Raw genomic sequence first — 22,156 nt, forward strand, 5'->3', positions numbered from 1 at the left:
CATTTATTTACACATATACACACACATAACACTCATCTACTCATTGTTGAGTTAAGGGTTGAATTGTCCATCCTTGTTCTATTCTCTGTCACTATTTTTCCAACCATGCTGAACACCCTTTCGCAGGTACTCAGAAAGGTTTCGAGTACCACCAAAAAAACTGAAACTCTGAAGACAGTATAAAAATCTGTGTTAAAGGTGTACAAATACTGTTTGTATAATAAGCATGTTATTTTTTTTTACAAATGAGGGTTAAGAGTTCAGTACTAAAAAAGAAAAGAAAATAATGTGGCTTAAGTACAGTTTTTTAATTGAGCTGCTGCATTTTTTGGTTGGGTTGTTTATTTATTTAGAGTAATTTCTATACATTTCTAAAAGGGGGGGAATGTAATAGAGTGATCTATATTTGTCTGTTGCCATCTCCTGGTGAATGTTGGCTATAGCGTACTGGGGTTACTTTTTGGTTGGCCAACGATTTACGTGGTGTTGCCTCCAGGTCCGCATGGAGCTGGAGGGGGCGTGGCTTCCAGCTCCGCCTGAATTTCGGGAGATTTTCGGGAGAAAATGTGTCCCGGGAGGTTTTCGGGAGAGGCCCTGAATTTCGGGAGTCTCCCGGAAAATCCGGGAGGGTTGGCAAGTATGTTTTGGGGTCACACACTAGGGCCAATTTAGTGTCCTTATTCTTAAACAATTCACAATATATGTAAGAGTTTTGTTTACCACAGACTGACCAGCACAGCGAGTTTTTTCTTTACCGCGCTTTCTTTTTCGCCTCCACTGAACTAAACAACTCACTTATATTTTTAGCCAAGAACAAGAAGAGGTTGTGAGGTGGAAAAACAGCCGAGTGGAGCTTAGCCAGAAGTGCTGCACCACATCTTTTTTGCTCTTATCTTAATAAGTAATGAGACTGCCACGCGCCGACAATGAAGTATTTTGAAAATACTTCTAATGTATGGCTGGGAAAGGAGAGGTTAGGCATTGATGTATGGCACAAACAGGCCTGGAAACAGGTGAAATATTAATGGGCTGCCACCCCCTTCCCCCTCATTGCCGCCTGGAGTTAATGCGGGACTTGTCTGATTGCTTTGCAGAGGGACGGAATAAAGACATGACTGTTGTTAAGGTCTGAAAACATCCGAATATTGGTCTGGAAGTTGCATTTGTGGCGACCCCCCCGATGGGTTATAGCAGGGGTGTCAAACGTACGGCCCGCGGGCCGGATCAGGCCCGTGAACAGGTTTTATCCGGCCAGCGGGATGAGTTTGCTAAGTATAAAAATGAGCCGAAATTTTTGAATGAAAGAAACTGCTGTTCTAAATGTGTCCACTAGATGTCGCAATAACAATTCTTTGTATCTTTGTAGATGATGCTACATATGTAAAAAAAATAAACCACATGTTGTCGAGGAAAATGAGCAAACGACATAAATAACATCCTGTAATTTGATTTTTATATATTTTTTATCTTAATAGTGTTATGGTTGACTAAGGGGAGATGACGACACAGACACCAGGGGGCTATGTAGCTCTAAGATTTATTATATGTATATATAGACCATATATATATATAATAATCAAACAATACTAAATATCAGGGATGTCCGATAATGGCTTTTTGCCAATATCCGATATTCCGATATTGTCCAACTCTTTAATTACCCATACCGGTATCAACCGATATATACAGTCGTGGAATTAACACATTATTATGCCTAATTTGGACAACCAGGTATGGTGAAGATAAGGTACTTTAAAAAAAAAAATAAATAAATAAAATAAGATAAATAAATTAAAAACATTTTCTTGAATAAAAAAGAAAGTAAAACAATATAAAAACAGTTACATAGAAACTAGTAATTAATGAAAATGAGTAAAATTAAGTGTTAAAAGTTAGTACTATTAGTGGACCAGCAGCACGCACAATCATGTGTGCTTAAGGACTGTATCCCTTGCAGACTGTATTGATATATATTGATATATAATGTAGGAACCAGAATATTAATAACAGAAAGAAACAACCCTTTTGTGTGAATGAGTGTGAATGAGTGTAAATGGGGGAGGGAGGTTTTTTGGGTTGGTGCACTAATTGTAAGTGTATCTTGTGTTTTTTTTATGTTGATTTAATTTAAAAAAAACAAAAAAAAAACATACCGATAATAAAAAAAACGATACAGATAATTTCCGATCTTACATTTTAACGCATTTATTGGACATCTCTAAAAAAATACTGTAATATTGTACAAGATAATTGGGATGTGTTATATTGCATATATTATATACAAGTTTAATATCATATAATAACATAATATATCAGTATATATTATATACTGTATATACAATATGTAAATATTACATATAAGTTATATTTTATATTGCCACTATGGTACATATTTAGTCTATTTTATACCTGCCTTATCCTTTCCATCCTTACCCTTTCCATCCTTTTGAACTGAGCTACTGTGTGGAAAAATTTCCCTTGTGGATCAATTTGGCACTCAGCATCAAGGGTTGGAATTGGGGGTTAAATCACCAAAATGATTCCCGAGCGCGGCCACCGCTGCTGCTCACTGCTCCCCTCACCTCCCAGGGGGTGGAACAAGGGGATGGGTCAAATGCAGAGGGTAATTTCACCACACCTAGTGTGTGCGTGTGACTATCAGTGACTATAACTTTAACTTTAAAGTTTGTCTAAGTCTAAACAAATGTGTTAGAAATTGCTTTGAAAGGATTATTAAATAAGCACTGCTTCTTCCGACTCCTTTTCGGTTGTCGTAATGAGAAACTAGAAAGAAATGTGACATTTTTCAACTATATGCACGTTCAAAATGAATGGATAACCATAACTATAACATCAGGGAAATAATCAAATCAAATCAAATCAAATCAACTTTATTTATAAAGCACATTTAAAATTTACCACAGGGGTAGCCAAAGTGCTGTACAATGAACAGGTTAAAAGATAAAACGAGTACCGAGCAAACACAACACAACACAAACAGAACACGATAAAAAATAAATAATTAAAATAGAATAAATAAAAACATAAAAACAGGTTCACAGCAGGTGTATTATGGGGCGCCACTGCAGGATGGATATCACTCAGTGTTAAAAGCCATGGAATAAAAGTATGTTTTTAAGAGAGATTTAAAAACAGGAAGAGAGGAGGCTTGTCTAACACTCAGGGGTAGGTCGTTCCAGAGCTTGGGAGCAGCAACGGCGAAAGCTCTGTCACCTCTAAGCTTCAGCCTTAGAGGTGTAATAAATGATCCAATTGTTTTATTATGATTTGACATGACTTAGACCAGTGTTTTTCAACCACTGGTCTAAACAACGTGAGACACAGTCTGGTGTGCCGTGGGAGATTATGTAATTTCACCTATTTTGGGTAAAAATATTTTTTGCAAACCAGTAATTATAATCCGTAAATAATGTGCCGTTGTTGAGTGTCGGTGCTGTCTAGAGCTCGGCAGAGTAACTGTGTAATAATACTCTTTCATATCAATTGCTTTGTAGATGTCGGGAAGAAGGTTTGTGGTGATCACAACATGCAGACGACAGCGGGAGGCAGCATACAGGTAAAAAGGTGTTTAATGCTTAAACCAAAAATAAACAAAAGGTGAGTGCCGTTAAGAAAAGGCATTGAAGCTTAGGGAAGGCTACGCAGAACAAAACTAAAACTGAACTGGCTACAAAGTAAACAAATACAGAATGCTGGACTACAGCAAAGACTTACAGCGCGTGGAGCAGAGAGCGTACCACAAAGTACATCCGTACATGACATGACATCGACATATATTTAATAATACCACCTTAACATTTGACAACCAAACAATTACACAAGGCGACTCTGTAAAAAATCTGGGTATTATCTTCGACCCAACTCTCTCGTTTGAGTCACACATTAAGAGTGTTACTAAAACAACCTTCTTTCATCTCCGTAATATCGCTAAAATTCGTTCTATTTTATCCACTAGCGACGCTGGGATCATTATTCATGCGTTCGTTACGTCTCGTCTCGACTACTGTAACGTATTATTTTCGGGTCTCCCTATGTCTAGCATTAAAAGATTACAGTTTGTACAAAATGCGGCTGCTAGACTTTTGACAAGAACAAGAAAGTTTGATCATATTACGCCTATACTGGCTCACCTACACTGGCTTCCTGTGCACTTAAGATGTGACTTTAAGGTTTTACTACTTACGTATAAAATACTACACGGTCTAGCTCCGTCCTATCTTGCCGATCGTATTGTACCATATGTCCCGGCAAGAAATCTGCGTTCAAAGAACTCCGGCTTATTAGTGATTCCCAGAGCCCCAAAAAAGTCTACGGGCTATAGAGCGTTTTCTATAGCCCGGTAACAGTTAGAGATGCTACCTCAGTAGAAGCATTTAAGTCCCATCTTAAAACTCATTTGTATACTCTAGCCTTTAAATAGACCCCCTTTTTAGACCAGTTGATCTGCCGTTTCTTTTCCTTTCTCCTCTGCTCCCCCCTATCCCAAGTGCGGTGGCTATGGATGAAGTGCTGGCTGTCCAGAGTCGGGACCCGGGGTGGACCGCTCACCTGTGCATCGGTTGCCGACCTGTCTCCGCTCGGGATGGTCTCCTGCTGGCCCCACTATGGACTGGACTCTCACTATTATGTTAGATCCACTATGGACTGGACTCTTACTATTATGTTGGATCCACTATGGACTGGACTCTCACAATATTATGTCAGACCCACTCGACATCCATTGCATTCGGTCTCCCCTAGAGGGGAGGGCGGGGGGGGGGGGGGGGGGGGGGTACCCACATATGCGGTCCTCTCCAAGGTTTCTCATAGTCATTCACATCGACGTCGTTTTTCCTTGCCCTTATGTGGGCTCTGAACCGAGGATGTCGTTGTGGCTTGTGCAGCCCTTTGAGACACTTGTGATTTAGGGTTATATAAATAAACATTGATTGATTGATTGATGACAATCAACAATGTACCCATAAAGAAGGATAAAAACAACTGGAATATTCTTGATTGCTAAAACGAAGCAGGTGCGGGGAATATCGCTTAAAGGAAGACATGAAACTGCAACAGGAAAATATAAAAAAACAGGAAAAAGCCACCAAAATAGGAGCGCAAGACAAGAACTAAAACACTACACACAGGAAAACAGCAAAAAACTGATGTGACAGGTGGTGACAGTACACCTACTTTGAGACAAGAGCTATAGTGATGCATGCTTGGTTATGGTTTAAAGTCATATCCAACAATTGCGACAACCACTTTTTATCGTCTGCTGAGTTTCGTTTCTCAATGATTTCTGCCGGTGGTGTGCCTCCGCATTTTTTCAATGAAAAAAAAAATGCGCCTTGGCTCAAAAAAGGTTGGAAAACACTGACTTAGACATATGCAAGTTGCTATTGTTTAAATTGTCGACGTTGAAAGGAACACTAAAGGCCTACTGAAATGCGATTTTCTTATTTAAACGGGGATAGCAGGTCCATTCTATGTGTCATACTTCATCATTTCGCGATATTGCCATATTTTTGCTGAAAGGATTTAGTAGAGAACATCGACGATAAAGTTCGCAACTTTTGGTCGCTGATAAAAAAGCCTTGCCTGTACCGGAAGTAGCAGACAATATGCGCGTGACGTCACAGGTTGTGGAGTTCCTCACATCCGCACATTGTTTACAATCATGGCCACCAGCAGCGAGAGCGATTTCGGACCGAGAAAGCGATGATTTCCCCATTAATTTGAGCGAGGATGAAAGATTTGTGGATGAGGAAAGTGAGAGTGAAGGACGAGAGGGCAGTGGGAGCGATTCAGATAGGGAAGATGCTGTGAGAGGCGGGTGGGACCTGATATTCAGCTGGGAATGACTAAAACAGTAAATAAACACAAGACATATATATACTCTATTAGCCACAACACAACAAGGCTTATATTTAATATGCCACAAATTAATCCCGCATAACAAACACCTCCCCCCTCCCGTCCATATAACCCGCCAATACAACTCAAACACCTGCACAACACACTCAATCCCACAGCCCAAAGTACCGTTCACCTCCCCAAAGTTCATACAGCACATATATTTCCCCAAAGTCCCCAAAGTTACGTACGTGACATGCACATAGCGGCACGTACGTACAGGCAAGCGATGAAATGTTTGGAAGCCGCAGCTGCATGCGTACTCACGGTACCGCGTCTGCGTATCCAACTCAAAGTCCTCCTGTTAAGAGTCTCTGTTGTCCCAGTTCTCCACAGGCCAATGGTAAAGCTTGACTGTCATCTTCCGGGAATGTAAACAATGAAACACCGGCTGTGTTATCCGGCACAACAGTCAGGGGGTGCATTCTACGGCGGGGGTGCGTTATCCGGCACAACACCTGCCGCAATACACCGCTTCCCACCTACAGCTTTCTTCTTTGCTGTCTCCATTGTTCATTGAACAAATTGCAAAAGATTCACCAACACAGATGTCCAGAATACTGTGGAATTTTGCGATGAAAACAGACGACTTAATAGCTGGCCACCATGCTGTCCCAAAATGTCCTCTACAATCCGTGACGTCACGCGCAGGCGTCATCGTACCGAGACGTTTTCAGCAGGATATTTCGCGCAAAATTTAAAATTGCACTTTAGTAAGCTATGTGTTGCAATGTTAAGATTTCATCATTGATGTTTAAATGATCAGACTGCGTGGTCGGTAGTAGTGGGTTTCAGAACACCGAGATTAGCGTCAATAATATGACTAATAATGCGCTTTGTTGAAATAAACATGGCTTGTTGTGGATCCTAGTGTCTGATATGTTCATGTACCAGCAGGGTGCAGCAGTGTAAAGGGGTGGAGATCTGAGCATGTGCACAATGTCTGCTTCTGCAATAACAGTTTTCCATCACAGTTTCAAACAATTACACTATTCCACCCTCCGTCCATTAGCTTTTTGAGGCGGCACCAATCATAATGTTTAGACGGTCTTGAAATTTTGGAAAAAAAAACTTGAAATGGCGCTGAAAACGTCACTTCATGTCAGAGCCGTACCCCAGGAGACGGCCTTTAAAAACAACAGCGCTGACGCGGGGAATTGAAAAGTTCCGTTTTGCGAAACGGCGGTGGCATCCCAAAATGCCATTCAAGCCCGGGAAAGGTCAAGAGTTAAAACAACTTTGTGTCAGAAGGGAAAAGGAAAACTGGGGTCGTAGTGACCTGGCAAATTGCTTCCAGATTCTTGAGGTTTTCTCTGCCAGCGAGTTATTAGCCAAATGGAGTGCAGACACTGACAACACTTAAAGACAAATTTTAGGGTTCTGTTTGAAGTGTGCTGGGAAACGTGACCTTTTTTTCTTTTCTTTTTTTTTTTTGTTCCTCCTCAGTTCACCCACATCCTATTTGTTTCATGTGTAAAATAAGCGCCTGGCTGGGGTTTGAGTGTACATGAGATTAGAAATGATTTCTGAATGGCGCAGAATGGCCTGATAAAGCATACAGAGGACTTTGGTTAGCACGTATGCACACTTCTTCTTTCCACTAATGACCTTTTTAGTCTATCACGGCCCGAACAAGCAGTAGAAAATGGATGGATGGATGAGCACCATCTGCGACCATACATGCACTACGTTGTCTTTCATGATAACATGACTTCTGTGATTTATTTTTTAAAGGGGAACATTATCACAATTCCAGAAGGGTTAAAACCATTAAAAATCAGTTCCCAGTGGCTTATTTTATTTTTCGAAGTTTTTTTCAAAATTTTACCCATCACGCAATATCCCTAAAAAAAGCTTCAAAGTGCCTGATTTTAACCATCGTTATATACACCCGTCCATTTTCCTGTGACGTCACACAGTGATGCCAACACAAACAAACATGGCGCATAGAACAGCAAGCTATAGCGACATTAGCTCGGATTCAGACTCGGATTTCAGCGGCTTAAGCGATTCAACAGATTACGCATGTATTGAAACGGATGGTTGTAGTGTGGAGGCAGGTAGCGAAAACGAAATTGAAGAAGAAACTGAAGCTATTGAGCCATATCGGTTTGAACCGTATGCAAGCGAAACCGAGGAAAACGACACGACAGCCAGCGACACGGGAGAAAGCGAGGACGAATTTGGCGATCGCCTTCTAACCAACGATTGGTATGTGTTTGTTTGGCATTAAAGGAAACTAACAACTATGAACTAGGTTTACAGCATATGAAATACATTTGGCAACAACATGCACTTTGAGAGTGCAGACAGCCCAATTTTCATCAATTAATATATTCTGTAGACATACCCTCATCCGCGCTCTTTTCCTGAAAGCTGATCTGTCCAGTTTTGGAGTTGATGTCAGCAGGCCAGGGAAGCTAGGGTCGATGTTCTTCTCTTGATCATCTTCGGTGGCATAAGGGACGGCGTGAGCCATGACATCCAGGGGGTTTAGCTCGCTCGTCTGCGGGAACAAACTGCCGCCATTGCTTGCCGTGCTACCGAGGTCCTTTGTCCCTGAATTGCTCACACACTCCGGCAGATTCAATGGGGGTCTGGCGGCAGATTTCTTTGACTTTATCGTTGGAAATGCATCTGCTTTGAGTGTCGCAGGATATCCACACATTCTTGCCATCTCTGTCGTAGCATAGCTTTCGTCGGTAAAGTGTGCGGAACAAACGTCCAATTTCTTGCAACTTTCGCATCTTTGGGCCACTGGTGCAACTTGAATCCGTCCCTGTTCGTGTTGTTACACCCTCCGACAACACACCGACGAGGCATGATGTCTCCAAGGTACGGAAAACAGTCGAAAAAAACGGAAAATAACAGAGCTGATTTGACTCGGTGTTTGAGAAAATGGTGGATTGCTTCCCGATGTGACGTCACGTTGTGACGTCATCGCTCCGAAAGCGAATAATGGAAAGGCGTTTAATTCGCCAAAATTCACCCATTTAGAGTTCGGAAATCGGTTAAAAAAATATATGGTCTTTTTTCTGCAACATCAAGGTATATATTGACGCTTACATAGGTCTGGTGATAATGTTCCCCTTTAACTGTTCTTTTTGCAAGGTAGAATTATTTATAGCAGAAGCTCATTTTAGATCGGGGGCCACACGGAGAAAAATCTACTCCCTAGTGGGCCGGACTGGTCAAATCACGGCACGATAACTTAAAAATAAAGACAACTTCAGATTGTTCTCTTTGTTTAAAAATAGAACAAGCACATTCTGAAATTGTTCAAATCATAATGTTTTTTTTTTGTTTTTTTTTACAATTACTTATGGCGGTTAATAGTATACATACTTTATTTGTCCATCCATCCATTTTCTTTCTTTCTTTCTTTCTTTAGTTTATTTGGAACATGAACACACTTACATCATAATACATCACACAATTTCATATCATTTCATTTTACATCATGCCCGAAAAGGAGTAGGAAGAAGCAAAGCTTATTTAATCCTACCCCTTTCCCACTTCAAAGCGTTCACAAATATATAGAATCAGTTACTGACCTTTTTATATAATAAAATAACATCTATGAATTAGTATACAACAGTTTTGTAATATGTAATTAATTAATTAATTCAGTCATTATTAACATACTGAGATGAAGAATATCTTATTTTCAATAAGGTTGGAAGTATTTCTCATCATTCTTCTTCTTTGTACTCTGTAAGCACTATTATTTTTGAACAACCTCTTAAACTGGATCATATCAGTACAATTTTTAACTTCTTTGCTTAATCCATTCCATAATTTAATTCCACATACTGATATGCTAAAAGTTCTAAGTGTTGTACGTGCATATAAATGTTTTAAATGATTTTTTCCTCTATGGTTATATTTCTCCTCTTTAGTTGAGAAGAATTGTTGGTAGCAGGTTATAGTTTGCTTTGTACATCATTTTAGCGGATTGCAATTTTACCAAATCACCGAACTTTAATATTTTTGACTTAATAAATAAAGGGTTTGTATGTTCTCTATATCCAACATTTTCTACCGCTTGTCCCTCTCAGGGTCGCGGGGGGTGCCGGAGCCTATCCCAGCTGCATTCATGCGGAAGGCGGGTTACACCCTGGACAAGTCGCCACCTCATCGCAGGGCCAACACAGATAGACAGACAACATTCACACTCACATTCACACACTAGGGCCAATTTAGTGTTATTTATGTTCCAATGATCTAACTAAGTAAAGTTTTTTTGTGTTTTAAGTATATTTTGAGATATGTTGTTATTTGAAATTGACAATTTTTTGTGGGATCTGAGCCGAGGATGTCGTTGTGGCTTGTGCAGCCCTTTGAGACACTTGTAATTTAGGGCTATATAAATAAACATTGATTGATTGATTGATTGAACTTTTTAAATTTCAGCAGACACAAACTGTCGGTATCGGATCGATATCGCTGATAGCAGCCTGAATTTGAATGGGTATCGGATTGGAAAGAAAATCAGTGGTATAGCACAGTGGTTTTCAAATGGGGGTACGCGTACCCCTGGGGGTACTTGAAGGTATGCCAAGGGGTACGTGAGTTTTTTTTCAAATATTCTAAAAATAGCAACAATTTAAAAATCCTTCATAAATATGGATACAAACTCGAGATGTCCGATAATATCGTTTTTTTTTTTATCGGTATCGTTTTTCATTTATTCATTTTATTTTTTATTTTTTATTAAATCAACAAAAAAAACACAAGATACACTTACAATTAGTGCACCAACCCAAAAAAACTCCCCCATTTACACTCATTCACACTCATTCACACAAAAGGGTTGTTTTTTTCTGTTATTAATATTCTGGTTCCTACATTATATATCAATATATATCAATACAGTCTGCAAGGGATACAGTCCGTAAGCACACATGATTGTGCGTGCTGCTGGTCCACTAATAGTACTAAACTTTAACAGTTCATTTTACTAATTTTCATTAATTACTAGTTTCTATGTAACTGTTTTTATATTGTTTTACTTTATTTTTTATTCAAGAAAATGTTTTCAATTTATTTATCTTATCTTATTTTATTATTATTTTTTAAAAGTACCTCATCTTCACCATACCTGGTTGTCCAAATTAGGCATAATAATGTGTTAATTCCACGACTGTATATATCGGTTGATATCGGTTTCGGTTGATATCGGTATCGGTAATTAAAGAGTTGGACAATATCGGAATATTGGATATCGGCAAAAAGCCATTATTGGACATCCCTAATATTTAGTATTGTTTGATTGTTATATATATATGGTCTATATGTATAATACATCTTAGAGCTACATCTCCCCCTGGTGTCTGTGTCGTCATCTCCCCTTAGTCAACCATAACACTATTAAGATTAAAAATATCTAAATCAAATTACAGGATGTTATTTATGTCGTTTGCTCATTTTCCTCGACAACATGTGGTTTATTTTATTTTATTGTATTATTATTTTAAAAAAAGGACCTTAACTTCACCATACCTGGTTGTCCAAATTAGGCATAATAATGTGCTAATTCCACGACTGTATATATCGGTATCGGTTGATATCGGTATCGGTAATTAAGGGTTTGGTCAATATCGGAATATCGGATATCGGCAAAAACCCATTATCGGACATCCCTAATAAAAACCTATCTTTTTTTCCTAGTAGTTCAAGAAAGACCACTACAAATGAGCAATATTTTGGGTTAGGGTTAGGGTTAGGGTTAGGGTTAGGGTTAGGGTTAGGGTTAGGTTAGGGCTAACCCTAACCCTAACCCTAACCCTAACCCTAACCCTAACCCAAAATATTGCTCATTTGTAGTGGTCTTTCTTGAACTATTAGGAAAAAAAGATAGGTTTTTATTAGGGATGTCCGAGGGTTAGGGTTAGCCCTAACCTAACCCTAACCCTAACCCTAACCCTAACCCTAACCCTAACCCTAACCCAAAATATTGCTCATTTGTAGTGGTCTTTCTTGCTCTGACCCTAACCCTAACCTAATAACTCTAAATTAAGTCTTTGTTACTTAGAATATGTTCCCCATACTAAAGTGTTACCCATAATTTATTCAGAAAATATAAATAATGACAATAAATAGAAAGTTTATCCATTACCTCCTTATATTTGTTAGATATACAGGACTGTACAGTAGTGATGTGCTGTACCAGTGGTTCTCAACCTTTTTTCAGTGATGTACCCCACGTGAAAATGTTTTTAAATTCAAGTACCCCCTAATCAGAGCAAAGCATTTTTTGGTTGAAAAAAAGAGATAGAGAAGTAAAATACAGCACTATTTCATCAGTTTCTGATTTATTAAATTGTATAACCCGGGTTAGGGTTAGGGTTAGGGTTAGGGTTAGGGTTAGGGTTAGGGTTAGGGTTAGGGTTAGGTTAGGGCTAACCCTAACCCTAACCCTAACCCAACCATAACACTATTAAGATTAAAAATATCTAAATCAAATTACAGGATGTTTTTTATGTCGTTTGCTCATTTTCCTCGACAACATGTGGTTTATTTTATTTTATTGTATTATTATTTTAAAAAAAGGACCTTAACTTCACCATACCTGGTTTTCCAAATTAGGCATAATAATGTGCTAATTCCACGACTGTATATATCGGTATCGGTTGATATCGGTATCGGTAATTAAGGGTTTGGTCAATATCGGAATATCGGATATCGGCAAAAACCCATTATCGGACATCCCTAATAAAAACCTATCTTTTTTTCCTAATAGTTCAAGAAAGACCACTACAAATGAGCAATATTTTGGGTTAGGGTTAGGGTTAGGGTTAGGGTTAGGGTTAGGGTTAGGGTTAAGTTAGGGCTAACCCTAACCCTAACCCTAACCCTAACCCAAAATATTGCTCATTTGTAGTGGTCTTTCTTGAACTATTAGGAAAAAAAGATAGGTTTTTATTAGGGATGTCCGAGGGTTAGGGTTAGCCCTAACCTAACCCTAACCCTAACCCTAACCCTAACCCTAACCCTAACCCTAACCCTAACCCTAACCCTAACCCTAACCCTAACCCAAAATATTGCTCATTTGTAGTGGTCTTTCTTGCTCTGACCCTAACCCTAACCTAATAACTCTAAATTAAGTCTTTGTTACTTAGAATATGTTCCCCATACTAAAGTGTTACCCATAATTTATTCAGAAAATATAAATAATGACAATAAATAGAAAGTTTATCCATTACCTCCTTATATTTGTTAGATATACAGGACTGTACAGTAGTGATGTGCTGTACCAGTGGTTCTCAACCTTTTTTCAGTGATGTACCCCATGTGAAAATGTTTTTAAATTCAAGTACCCCCTAATCAGAGCAAAGCATTTTTTGGTTGAAAAAAAGAGATAGAGAAGTAAAATACAGCACTATTTCATCAGTTTCTGATTTATTAAATTGTATAACCCGGGTTAGGGTTAGGGTTAGGGTTAGGGTTAGGGTTAGGGTTAGGGTTAGGGTTAGGGTTAGGTTAGGGCTAACCCTAACCCTAACCCTAACCCTAACCCTAACCCTAACCCTAACCCTAACCCTAACCCAAAATATTGCTCATTTGTAGTGGTCTTTCTTGCTCTGACCCTAACCCTAACCTAATAACTCTAAATTAAGTCTTTGTTACTTAGAATATGTTCCCCATACTAAAGTGTTACCCATAATTTATTCAGAAAATATAAATAATGACAATAAATAGAAAGTTTATCCATTACCTCCTTATATTTGTTAGATATACAGGACTGTACAGTAGTGATGTGCTGTACCAGTGGTTCTCAACCTTTTTTCAGTGATGTACCCCATGTGAAAATGTTTTTAAATTCAAGTACCCCCTAATCAGAGCAAAGCATTTTTTGGTTGAAAAAAAGAGATAGAGAAGTAAAATACAGCACTATTTCATCAGTTTCTGATTTATTAAATTGTATAACCCGGGTTAGGGTTAGGGTTAGGGTTAGGTTAGGGCTAACCCTAACCCTAACCCTAACCCTAACCCTAACCCGGGTTATACAATCAAGTACCCCCTAATCAGAGCAAAGCATTTTTTGGTTGAAAAAAAGAGATAGAGAAGTAAAATACAGCACTATTTCATCAGTTTCTGATTTATTAAATTGTATAACCCGGGTTAGGGTTAGGGTTAGGGTTAGGGTTAGGTTAGGGCTAACCCTAACCCTAACCCTAACCCTAACCCTAACCCTAACCCTAACCCGGGTTATACAATCAAGTACCCCCTAATCAGAGCAAAGCAATTGTATAACCCTAACCCTAAACATTTTCACATGGGGTACATCACTGAAAAAAGGTTGAGAACCACTGGTACAGCACATCACTACTGTACAGTCCTGTATATCTAACAAATATAAGGAGGTAATGGATAAACTTTCTATTTATTGTCATTATTTATATTTTCTGAATAAATTATGGGTAACACTTTAGTATGGGGAACATATTCTAAGTAACAAAGACTTAATTTAGAGTTATTAGGTTAGGGTTAGGGTCAGAGCGTTAGGGTTAGGGTTAGGGTTAGGATTAGAGTTGGGGTTAGGGTTAGGGTTGTTGTATAATAAGGCCATGCAGAAAAAGGCATTAATAAGTACTTAATAATAACTAATTAAGAGCCAAAATGTTACTAATTTGCATGTTAATAAGCAACTAATTAATGGTGAATATGTTCCCCATACTAAAGTGTTCCAATGTTGCAAGAATGGGTAGAATAAAAATTAAAATACAACATTTCTGTCAATGAAGATTTGCGTCAGCCTTTTATACTAGGCTAATATAGCTAATATAGACACTTACATCATGTGTTGCCTTCATTATAGCACTTATATGAGACTTTTAATGTCATTTTGATAGTAGGCTAATATAGACACTTACATCATGTGTTGCCTTCATTATAACACTTATATAAGACTTTTAATGTCATTTTGATAGTAGGCTAATATAGACACTTACATCATGTGTTGCCTTCATTATAACACTTATATAAGACTTTTAAAGTCATTTTGATAGTAGGCTAATATAGACACTTACATCATGTGTTTCCTTCATTATAACACTTATATGAGACTTTTAATGTCATTTTGATAGTAGGCTAATATAGACACTTACATCATGTGTTGCCTTCATTATAACACTTATATGAGACTTTTAATGTCATTTTGATAGTAGGCTAATATAGACACATCATGTGTTGCCTTCATTATAACACTTATATGAGACTTTTAATGTCATTTTGATAGTAGGCTAATATAGACACTTACATCATGTGTTGCCTTCATTATAACACTTATATGATACTTTTAATGTCATTTTGATAGTAGGCTAATATAGACACTTACATCATGTGTTGCCTTCATTATAATACTTATATGAGACTTTTAATGTCATTTTGATAGTAGGCTAATATAGACACTTACATCATGTGTTGCCTTCATTATAACACTTATATGAGACTTTTAATGTCATTTTGATAGTAGGCTAATATAGACACTTACATCATGTGTTGCCTTCATTATAACACTTATATGAGACTTTTAATGTCATTTTGATAGTAGGCTAATATAGACACTTACATCATGTGTTGCCTTCATTATAACACTTATATAAGACTTTTAAAGTCATTTTGATAGTAGGCTAATATAGACACTTACATCATGTGTTGCCTTCATTATAACACTTATATAAGACTTTTAAAGTCATTTTGATAGTAGGCTAATATAAACACTTACATCATGTGTTTCCTTCATTATAACACTTATATGAGACTTTTAATGTCATTTTGATAGTAGGCTAATATAGACACATCATGTGTTGCCTTCATTATAACACATATGAGACTTTTAATGTCATTTTGATAGTAGGCTAATATAGACACTTACATCATGTGTTGCCTTCATTATAACACTTATATAAGACTTTTAAACTCATTTTGATAGTAGGCTAATATAGACACTTACATCATGTGTTTCCTTCATTATAACACTTATATGAGACTTTTAATGTCATTTTGATAGTAGGCTAATATAGACACTTACATCATGTGTTGCCTTCATTATAACACTTATATAGGACTTTTAAAGTCATTTTGATAGTAGGCTAATATAGACACTTACATCATGTGTTGCCTTCATTATAATACTTATATGAGACTTTTAATGTCATTTTGATAGTAGGCTAATATAGACACTTACATCATGTGTTGCCTTCATTATAACACTTGTATGAGACTTTTAATGTCATTTTGATAGTAGGCTAATATAGACACTTACATCATGTGTTGCCTTCATTATAACACTTATATAAGACTTTTAAAGTCATTTTGATAGTAGGCTAATATAGACACTTACATCATGTGTTGCCTTCATTATAACACTTATATAAGACTTTTAAAGTCATTTTGATAGTAGGCTAATATAGACACTTACATCATGTGTTTCCTTCATTATAACACTTATATGAGACTTTTAATGTCATTTTGATAGTAGGCTAATATAGACACTTACATCATGTGTTGCCTTCATTATAACACTTATATGAGACTTTTAATGTCATTTTGATAGTAGGCTAATATAGACACTTACATCATGTGTTGCCTTCATTATAACACTTATATGAGACTTTTAATGTCATTTTGATAGTAGGCTAATATAGACACTTACATCATGTGTTGCCTTCATTATAACACTTATATGAGACTTTTAATGTCATTTTGATAGTAGGCTAATATAGACACTTACATCATGTGTTGCCTTCATTATAACACTTATATGAGACTTTTAATGTCATTTTGATAGTAGGCTAATATAGACACTTACATCATGTGTTGCCTTCATTATAACACTTATATGAGACTTTTAATTTCATTTTGATAGTACGCTAATATAGACAATTACATCATGTGTTGCCGTCATTATAACACTTATATAATACTTTTAAAGTTATTTTGATAGTAGGCTAATATAGACACTTACATCATGTGTTGCCTTCATTATAACACTTGTATGAGACTTTTAATGTCATTTTGATAGTAGGCTAATATAGACACTTACATCATGTGTTGCCTTCATTATAACACTTGTATGAGACTTTTAATGTCATTTTGATAGTAGGCTAATATAGACACTTACATCATGTGTTGCCTTCATTATAACACTTATATAATACTTTTAAAGTCATTTTGATTGTAGGCTAATATAGACACTTACATCATGTGTTGCCTTCATTATAACACTTGTATGAGACTTTTAATGTCATTTTGATAGTAGGCTAATATAGACACTTACATCATGTGTTGCCTTCATTATAACACTTATATGAGACTTTTAATGTCATTTTGATAGTAGGCTAATATAGACACTTACATCATGTGTTGCCTTCATTATTACACTTATATGAGACTTTTAATGTCATTTTGATAGTAGGCTAATATAGACACTTACATCATGTGTTGCCTTCATTATAACACTTATATGAGACTTTTAATGTCATTTTGATAGTAGGCTAATATAGACACTTACATCATGTGTTGCCTTCATTATAATACTTATATGAGACTTTTAATGTCATTTTGATAGTAGGCTAATATAGACACTTACATCATGTGTTGCCTTCATTATAACACTTATATGAGACTTTTAATGTCATTTTGATAGTAGGCTAATATAGACACTTACATCATGTGTTGCCTTCATTACAACACTTATATGAGACTTTTAATGTCATTTTGATAGTAGGCTAATATAGACACTTACATCATGTGTTGCCTTCATTATAACACTTATATGAGACGTTTAATATAATTTTGATAGTAGGCTAATATAGACACTTACATCATGTGTTGCCTTCATTATAACACTTATATAAGACTTTTAAAGTCATTTTGATAGTAGGCTAATATAGACACTTACATCATGTGTTGCCTTCATTATAACACTTATATGAGACTTTTAAAGTCATTTTGATAGTAGGCTAATATAGACACTTACATAATTTGTTGCCTTCATTATAACACTTATATGAGACTTTTAATGTCATTTTGATAGTAGGCTAATATAGACACTTACATCATGTGTTGCCTTCATTATAACAGTTATATGAGACTTTTAATGTCATTTTGATAGTAGGCTAATATAGACACTTACATCATGTGTTGCCTTCATTATAACACTTATATGAGACTTTTAATGTCATTTTGATAGTAGGCTAATATAGACACTTACATCATGTGTTGCCTTCATTACAACACTTATATGAGACTTTTAATGTCATTTTGATAGTAGGCTAATATAGACACTTACATCATGTGTTGCCTTCATTATAACACTTATATAAGACTTTTAAAGTCATTTTGATAGTAGGCTAATATAGACACTTACATCATGTGTTGCCTTCATTATAACACTTATATGAGACGTTTAATGTCATTTTGATAGTAGGCTAATATAAACACTTACATCATGTGTTGCCTTCATTATAACACTTATATGAGACTTTTAATGTCATTTTGATAGTAGGCTAATATAGACACTTACATCATGTGTTGCCTTCATTATAACACTTATATAAGACTTTTAAAGTCATTTTGATAGTAGGCTAATATAGACACTTACATCATGTGTTGCCTTCATTACAACACTTATATGAGACTTTTAATGTAATTTTGATAGTAGGCTAATATAGACAAATCATGTGTTGCCTTCATTATAACACTTATATAAGACTTTTAAAGTCATTTTGATAGTAGGCTAATATAGACACTTACATCATGTGTTGCCTTCATTATAACACTTATATGAGACGTTTAATATCATTTTGATAGTAGGCTAATATAGACACTTACATCATGTGTTGCCTTCATTATAACACTTATATGAGACTTTTAATGTCATTTTGATAGTAGGCTAATATAGACACTTACATCATGTGTTGCTTTCATTATAACACTTATATGAGACTTTTAATGTCATTTTAATAGTAGGCTAATATAGACACTTACATCATGTGTTGCCTTCATTATAACACTTATATGAGACTTTTAATGTCATTTTCATATTAGGCTAATATAGACACTTACATCATGTGTTGCCTTCATTATAATACTTATATGAGACTTTTAATTTCATTTTGATAGTAGGCTAATATAGACAATTACATCATGTGTTGCCTTCTTAATAACACTTATATAATACTTTTAATTTCATTTTGATAGTAGGCTAATATAGACAATTACATCATGTGTTGCCTTCTTAATAACACTTATATAATACTTTTAAAGTCATTTTGATAGTAGGCTAATATAGACACTTACATCATGTGTTGCCTTCATTATAACACTTGTATGAGACTTTTAATGTCATTTTGATAGTAGGCTAATATAGACACTTACATCATGTGTTGCCTTCATTATAACACTTATATGAGACTTTTAAAGTCATTTTGATAGTAGGCTAATATAGACACTTACATCATATGTTGCCTTCATTATGACACTTATATGAGACTTTTAATGTCATTTTGATAGTAGGCTAATTTAGACACTTACATCATGTGTTGCCTTCATTATAACACTTATATAAGACTTTTAAAGTCATTTTGATAGTAGGCTAATATAGACACTTACATCATGTGTTGCCTTCATTATAACACTTATATGAGACTTTTAAAGTCATTTTGATAGTAGGCTAATATAGACACTTACATCATGTGTTGCCTTCATTATAACACTTATATGAGACTTTTAATGTCATTTTGATAGTAGGCTAATATAGACACTTACATCATGTGTTGCCTTCATTATAATACTTATATGAGACTTTTAATGTCATTTTGATAGTAGGCTAATATAGACACTTACATCATGTGTTGCCTTCATTATAACACTTATATGAGACGTTTAATATCATTTTGATAGTAGGCTAATATAGACACTTACATCATGTGTTGCCTTCATTATAACACTTATATGAGACTTTTAATGTCATTTTGATAGTAGGCTAATATAGACACTTACATCATGTGTTGCTTTCATTATAACACTTATATGAGACTTTTAATGTCATTTTGATAGTAGGCTAATATAGACACTTACATCATGTGTTGCCTTCATTATAATACTTATATGAGACTTTTAATGTCATTTTGATAGTAGGCTAATATAGACACTTACATCATGTGTTGCCTTCATTATAACACTTATATGAGACTTTTAATGTCATTTTGATAGTAGGCTAATATAGACACTTACATCATGTGTTGCCTTCATTATAACACTTATATGAGACTTTTAATGTCATTTTGATAGTAGGCTAATATAGACACTTACATCATGTGTTGCCTTCATTATAACACTTATATAAGACTTTTAAAGTCATTTTGATAGTAGGCTAATATAGACACTTACATCATGTGTTGCCTTCATTATAACACTTATATGAGACTTTTAAAGTCATTTTGATCGTAGGCTAATATAGACACTTACATAATGTTTTGCCTTCATTATAACACTTATATGAGACTTTTAAAGTCATTTTGATAGTAGGCTAATATAGACATTTACATCATGTGTTGCCTTCATTATAACACTTATATGAGACTTTTAATGTCATTTTGATAGTAGGCTAATATTGACACTTACATCATGTGTTGCCTTCATTATAACACTTATGTAAGACTTTTAAAGTCATTTTGATAGTAGGCTAATATAGACACTTACATCATGTGTTGCCTTCATTATAACACTTATATGAGACGTTTAATGTCATTTTGATAGTAGGCTAATATAGACACTTACATCATGTGTTGCCTTCATTATAACACTTATATGAGACTTTTAATGTCATTTTGATAGTAGGCTAATATAGACACTTACATCATGTGTTGCTTTCATTATAACACTTATATGAGACTTTTAATGTCATTTTAATAGTAGGCTAATATAGACACTTACATCATGTGTTGCCTTCATTATATCACTTATATGAGACTTTTAATGTCATTTTGATAGTAGGCTAATATAGACACTTACATCATGTGTTGCCTTCATTATAACACTTGTATGAGACTTTTAATGTCATTTTGATAGTAGGCTAATATAGACACTTACATCATGTGTTGCCTTCATTATAACACTTATATGAGACTTTTAATGTCATTTTGATAGTAGGCTAATATAGACACTTACATCATGTGTTGCCTTCATTATAACACTTATATAAGACTTTTAAAGTCATTTTGATAGTAGGCTAATATAGACACTTACATCATGTGTTGCCTTCATTATAACACTTATATGAGACTTTTAGTGTCATTTTGATAGTAGGCTAATATAGACACTTACATCATGTGTTGCCTTCATTATAACACTTATATGAGACTTTTAATGTCATTTTGATAGTAGGCTAATATAGACACTTACATCATGTGTTGCCTTCATTATAACACTTATATGAGACTTTTAATGTCATTTTGATAGTAGGCTAATATAGACACTTACATCATGTGTTGCCTTCATTATAACACTTATATAAGACTTTTAAAGTCATTTTGATAGTAGGCTAATATAGACACTTACATCATGTGTTGCCTTCATTACAACACTTATATGAGACTTTTAATGTCATTTTGATAGTAGGCTAATATAGACACTTACATCATGTGTTGCCTTCATTATAACACTTATATGAGACTTTTAATGTCATTTTGATAGTAGGCTAATATAGACACTTACATCATGTGTTGCCTTCATTATAACACTTATATGAGACTTTTAATGTCATTTTGATAGTAGGCTAATATAGACACTTACATCATGTGTTGCCTTCATTATAACACTTATAAAATACTTTTAAAGTCATTTTGATAGTAGGCTAATATAGACACTTACATCATGTGTTGCCTTCATTATAACAGTTATATGAGACTTTTAATGTCATTTTGATAGTAGGCTAATATAGACACTTACATCATGTGTTGCCTTCATTATAACACTTATATGAGACTTTTAATGTCATTTTGATAGTAGGCTAATATAGACACTTACATCATGTGTTGCCTTCATTATAACACTTATATAAGACTTTTAATGTCATTTTAATAGTAGGCTAATATAGACACTTACATCATGTGTTGCTTTCATTATAACACTTATATGAGACTTTTAATGTCATTTTAATAGTAGGCTAATATAGACACTTACATCATGTGTTGCCTTCATTATAATACTTATATGAGACTTTTAATGT

The 22,156-nt window shown here is 35.4% G+C and overlaps 1 long non-coding RNA gene across 1 annotated transcript in view; it reads left to right on the plus strand.

The window, feature by feature from the left end:
• LOC133608365 (uncharacterized) overlaps positions 1–4,632 on the plus strand; it is a 69,777-nt gene extending 65,145 nt beyond the window's left edge. The window contains exons 2-3 of the long non-coding RNA XR_009815584.2: positions 3,516–3,577; positions 4,509–4,632. This is a non-coding gene — a long non-coding RNA (uncharacterized lncRNA). The remainder of the gene's footprint in view (positions 1–3,515; positions 3,578–4,508) is intronic.
• The last annotated feature ends 17,524 nt before the right edge of the window (positions 4,633–22,156 follow it).

This window comes from Nerophis lumbriciformis, linkage group LG06 (assembly GCF_033978685.3).
Source record: "Nerophis lumbriciformis linkage group LG06, RoL_Nlum_v2.1, whole genome shotgun sequence".
Classification (NCBI taxonomy): domain Eukaryota; kingdom Metazoa; phylum Chordata; class Actinopteri; order Syngnathiformes; family Syngnathidae; genus Nerophis; species Nerophis lumbriciformis.